The sequence below is a fragment of the Salmo trutta genome, chromosome 20 (assembly GCF_901001165.1).
Source record: "Salmo trutta chromosome 20, fSalTru1.1, whole genome shotgun sequence".
Classification (NCBI taxonomy): domain Eukaryota; kingdom Metazoa; phylum Chordata; class Actinopteri; order Salmoniformes; family Salmonidae; genus Salmo; species Salmo trutta.
The window spans coordinates 26,176,911-26,182,992 of NC_042976.1; the positions used below are offsets into that span (position 1 = coordinate 26,176,911).

Sequence of the window (6,082 nt, forward strand, 5' to 3'; positions counted from 1 at the left end):
AAAGGCTGCTCATGGCTCACATCAACACCATCATCCTTGGAAACCCTAGACTCACTCCAATTCGCATGCCGCCCCAACATATCCACAGATGACGCAATCTCAATCACACTCCACACTTCCCTTTCCCACCTGGACAAAAGGAACACCTATGTGAGAATGCTGTTCATTAACTACAGCTCAGCGTTCAACATTATAGTGCCCACAAAGCTCATCACTAAGCTAAGGACTCTGGGACTAAATACCCCCTCGGCAACTGGATCCTGGACTTCCTGACGTTCCGCCCCCAGGTGGTAAGGGTAGGCAAAAACACATCTGCCATGCTGATCCTCAACACTGGGGCCCCTTAGGGGTGCGTACTTAGTCCCTTCTGTACTCTCTGTTCACCCATGACTGCGTGGCCAGACACAACTCCAACACCATCATTAAGGATGCCGACGACACAACAGTGGTAGGCCTGATCATCGACAATGATGAGACAGCCTATAGGGAGGAGGTCCAAGACCTGGCAGTGTGGTGCTAGGACAACAACCTCTCCCTCAACATGAGCAAGACAAAGGAGCTGATTGTGGACTACAGGAAAAAAAAGGCTGAACACGCTCCCATTCACATTGACGGGGCTGTAGTGTAGCAGGTTGAGAGATTCAAGTTCCTTGGTGTCCACATCACCAACAAAATATCATGGTCCAAACACACCAAGAGAGTCGTGAAGAGGACACAACAACTCCTTTTCCCCCTCAGGAGACTGAAAAGATTTGGCATGGGTCCCCAGATCCTCAAAGTTATACAACTACACCATTGAGAGCATCCTGAGTGGTTTCATCACCGCCTGGTATGGCAACTGCTTGGCATCCGACCGTAAGGCACTACAGAGGGTGGTGCATACGGCCCAGTACATCGCTGGGGCCAAGCTTCCTGCCATCCAGGACCTACAGTGGTTCCTCCTTTAAAAGTTGTGAGCTTACACCGTGGGACTTAGAGGTACCCAGCGTCACGACTTCATTGCTACAGACCACCACAAGGGGGAGTTACAGCACTCATTATGCATTTGGGTCCCAAGGTTTTTAAATGACCAATGGTATCGAGTGGTTCCAATGACGAATTTGATGTGGGCCACCCGTCTTTGGTGACTTCAGCAAAGATGGCTGACAAAACATTACGGGGAAGCAAATGTATGTATGTAGTTGTAACGTCATAATGAGTCAAGCAAAAAAATTACAATTGAGAGGAATATGTTAATTAATGTAGAGACAAACGATTGTGCATATATTTTAGTCATAAAGTTCATTTACGAAAATCGCTATTTAGCAAGTTTTTTTTCAGCCATATCCAATACCAGGTGTATCAAACTCATTCATTATAGCAAGCAGGGAGCAGGTTTCGAATCCTCAACATTTTAGCCTGAAGCCCAGCACGCTATCGACTGTGCCCAAATGTATTAATTGGGGTTGTGGCCGATTGTGGCTAAAAACACTTTATCAATTGGAATCTTTAACATGTGGAAAGGGGAAAAAGTATTATTATTAGTTTTTCACAAGCATAGCGGAATGGGCTATTAGCTGAACAATAGACTATTTGACCTTTACTAAAGAATTGTCTAATAGCCGAGCTAGGTGTGAAGCCCTCTCCCCAACTTGAGCTAGGTGTGAAACCACCCCCACCCCCTTCCCCCAACTTGCAACAAATCATTTTCAGGACTATCTAGAAAAAGCAGCAGAGATGCGCAATAGGTTTCTAAGAAGAGGCTATTCTCCACAATGTGTGGATGAAGCTCTTAATTTGGCATTGGGGAAAACACGAGATGAACTGCTACAAAAAACCCCAGCTAGAGCTAAAGAACACTCTGTAATGTTCACAACTATGTATGCTTTGAACTTGGCATGTTTTTTTACACAATAAATTGGTCCATGCCAACTGCCAGCCACAAAAGAAAATCAGCCAGAATATTTGGGGATTTTCACCCTCCGGACATTATTTCCTAAAGGTCTTAGTGATGAAATGCCTATGTAGTCGATGCCCCTCCTTGTTCAGGTGGTGCTCGGTGGTCGACGTCACCGGTCTTCTAGCCATCATTGATCCATTTTTCATTTTCCATTGGTTTTGTCTTGTCTTCCTACACACCTCGTTCCAATCCCATTCATTACATGCTGTGTATTTAACCCTCTGTTTCCCCTCATGTCCTTGTCAGAGATCGTTTGTGGTTATGTGCTTGTGTATTTTGTATTGGTGCGCTACGGGTTATTTTACCCATGTTATTTTATTTATGTACGTTGGTTTTTGGAGTTTGTTTTATCTTAATTAAACTACTCCAGTTACACCAAGTTGGTTTCTCCCGCGCCTGACTTCTCTGTCACCTACACACACGACAATGACATACGCTGATGTTTTTCTTACACTGTACCCAGTGATTTATGAAAACTTGCTTGGTAGGTCTATGTCCTCATTGTGGTTTTACACACGTGTTTAATACGTTTTATGTACACACTTTATTTGAATATTTATGAAATGCATATTGTTATATTGGTAGCACTTATTTGTTTTTCCTTCGCCTCCAACCCCTTTCTATGCGTGGAACGGATGTGGGTGGGGCTAAGTCTACATAAGGGTGCTAATTTAAAAATCTCACAAAAGCTCTGATGAAGGCCGTGAGGTCGATACGTAAAGCATTATTAAAGATCAATGATGCGATCAAGAGCAGTGTGCGGATTCCCTCTTTTTCCTCATCTTATCCTGCTGTTGACATGCACATGCAAAAAAGATTGCTCAGATGTGCGAGTGCCTTTTGAATTTGACTTTACAAACAACAAGAGGGTTTAATTGGAGTCTATTTTTTCGGAGCCTAGACCTATATTAAATAACTTAACTGGCTGAGGTAGGCGAACAGGCTTAACAGCCTAATATAAGTAGGAATTGTTTTATTAGGCCTACTTACAATTGCAACTGGTCAAAAATGTAGCATCCTACATAAAACCAAGAAAAAAAGTCTGCATGTTCGAACTAAAACAATGTAACTAAAAAGAAAGTGCACATTTGTAATTCTCAAACTCTAAAAGTAATTGGAAAGATAGATACAAATTATGTGTGACATTGTGGTTACAATAAAGAATGTAGCCCATCGTGCAAATGATTCTTATTAGCAGGACAATAGACTTTTTATAGCCCGGCTACTGTTGTGAAAATCCCTCAACTTGCAATGTATTCGATGTTTAAGTACTCTAAAGTGTTACATTTCTAACTCAAAACAGCATTTCTTCATCACCATCTTTATGCTTTCGTTAATCTTCTTGATCTTCTTCCTTTTTTTCTGTGGCAGTTTTGAGCAATTTGCTCAAGGGCCACAGTCGATTCGTCTGTGAAGATGATGATATTGAATGTCTTTGATCCATGCCTGGGCCTGCAGGACGCAAAGTTCTTTGTCAGACGAATCATTGGGTCAAAACTACAGAACAGCGCAAAACAAGCGAACAAACATGGTTAATGTTCTGAGAATTAAAAAAAATGATGTACAGTTGAAGTTGGAAGTTTACATACACCTTAGCCAAATGCATTTAAACTCAGTTTTTCACAATTCCTGACATTTAATCCTAGTAAAAATTCCCGGTCTTAGGTCAGTTAGGATCACCACTTTATTTTAAGAATGTGAAATGATTTTAAGTACGAGAATGATTTATTTCAGCTGTTATTTCTTTCATCACATTCCCAGCGAGTGTCACAACGTCCACAGAAGGTGGCGCCTCTCCTCGGTCAGGCGGTGCTCGGCGTTCGTCGTCGCCGGCCTACTAGCTGCCACCGATCTGTGTTTCAGTGTCTGTTAGTTATGTCTGTTTTTTGATTGCACCTGTTTCGTGTTTGTCATTAGTGGGGGGTATTTAGTCTGTCTGTGTTTAGTTAGGATTCGTGCGGGATTGTTCTTTGTTACGTGTGGTGTTATATTGTTTGGGTTACGACTTATTGTATAGGCAGTAGGGTTGCCGGGCTGTGCCCCGTCTGCCTTTTGAGTGGAGCTTCTTTTAGTCTTTTTTGACTGTTGTGCTCCCAGCCGTATGTGGATTTTGCCTTTGGATTTATTAAATCAAGTTTGTTCCAACGGACCTCAGTCTCCTGCGCTTGACTCACCCTAAACAGTTCTATCCGCTCGTGACAGCGAGTCAGAAGTTTACATGCACTCAATTAGTATTTGGTAGCATTGCCTTTAAATTGTTTAACTTGGGTCAAACATTTCAGTTAGCCTTCCACAAGCTTCCCACATTGTCCATTTGGAAGACCCATTTGCGACCAAGCTTTAACTTCCTGACTGATGTCTTGAGATTTTGCTTCAATATATCCATATAATTTTCCTTTCCTCATGATGCCATCTATTTTGTGAAGTGCACCAGTCCCTCCTGCAGCAAAGCACCCCCACAACATGATGCAGCCACCCCCGTGCTTTACAGTTGGGATGGTGTTCTTCGGCTTGCAAGCCTCCCCCTATTTCCTCCAAACATAATGATGGTCATTATGGCAAAACAGTTCTATTTTTGTTTTATCAGACCATAGGACATTTCTCCAAAAAGTACGATCTTTGTCCCCATGTGCAGTTGCAAACCATAGTCTGGCTTTTTTTATGCCGGTTTTGGACCAGTGGCTTCTTCCTTGCTGAGAGTCCTTTCAGGTTATGTCTATATAGGACTTGTTTTACTGTGGATATAGATACTTTTGTACCTGTTTCCTCCAGCATCTTCACAAGGTCCTTTGCTGTCATTCTGGGATTGATTTGCACCTTTCGCACCAAAGTACATTCGTGTCCAGGAGACAGAACACGTCACCTTCCTGAGCGGTATGACGGCTGTGTGGTCCCATGGTGTTTATACTTGCGTACTATTGTTTGTACAGATGAACGTGGTACCTTAAGGCATTTGGAAATTGCTCACAAGGATGAACCAGACTTGTGGAGGTCTACAATTGTTTTCTGAGGTCTTGAATGATTTCTTTTGATTTTCCCATGATGTCAAGCAAAGAGGCAATGAGTTTGAAGGTAGGCCTTGAAATACATCCACAGGTACACCTCCAATTGACTCAAATGATGTCAATTAGCCTATCAGAAGCTTCTAAAGCCATTACATCATTTTCTGGAATTTTCCAAGCTGTTTAAAGGCACAGTGAACTTAGTGTATGTAAACTTCTGACCCACTGGAAATGTGATACAATTGTTGGAAAATTTCTTGTGTCATGCACAAAGTAGATGTCCTAACCGATTTGCCAAAACTATAGTTTGTTAACAAGAAATATGTGGAGTGGTTGAAATACAAGTTTTAATGACTTCAGCATAAGTGTATGTGAACTTCCGACTTCAACTGTATATATATCATTTCTTACCGAGCCGTGATGCCTGCAGATTACAGATTGCCTTTGCAGATCGCTCATCTTCATTCATCAGTGAGTCAATGGCTTGAATAGTCATTGACCCACTCACGCGTTGAAAAGGGTGAGGAATGAGATGGAGTCACAATCCATGCCAGGCACACCTGTGAGCTCTGGAACTCCACCTCCGACAGGCAGAGTCAACATGCAGTACGTGGCGGGTTCGTCAGGTTTTCGGTTCACCCTGACATTTCCATTCCTCTTCTGACAACAGAACTTGACTAACTGCTCACCAGGCACAGCAAGGGCCGTACGGACCGTTATGCTGTTCTGCTATTCCAAGGATGTGAAACCAAAGAGAAATACCACGAGTGGGAACAGAATACATAGTCTTCCTGCTGTGGCCTTCTATTTCAGCACCGTTTCGCGCTGCTCTGAGACAAGCATGGCGAAACAAAAATGTTCAAATATTCCATGATATTCTTAAGATCTGTGTTTCTCCATGCTTGTTTCAGAGCCAGTTATTTTGAATGATTTACTTCTGATGTCTGCTAAATAATCAAGTTAGGTTTCTCCAGAAATAAATTGTTCAAAATAACTGACTTTATTTACAAATTAGTGAGAATGTCTCACCCCATGTTCAAGAATTGCCTTTTTCTCACTCACTCTAGGTTAAATGAAAGCGAAATCTCCAAAATATTATTACTTTTTAAATAAAGCGACACTTATTAATTAATTTGGAATT

General features: G+C 42.1%; 1 long non-coding RNA gene across 1 annotated transcript; it reads right to left on the reverse strand.

Annotated features, from left to right (window-relative positions):
• Positions 1–3,293: 3,293 nt before the first annotated feature.
• On the reverse strand, positions 3,294–5,585 carry LOC115155351 (uncharacterized). Its single transcript, XR_003868033.1, has 2 exons — positions 5,353–5,585; positions 3,294–3,391 (listed from the first exon to the last, which is right to left on the reverse strand). It is a non-coding gene; the product is annotated as an uncharacterized LOC115155351 (long non-coding RNA).
• Between the last annotated feature and the right edge of the window lie 497 nt (positions 5,586–6,082).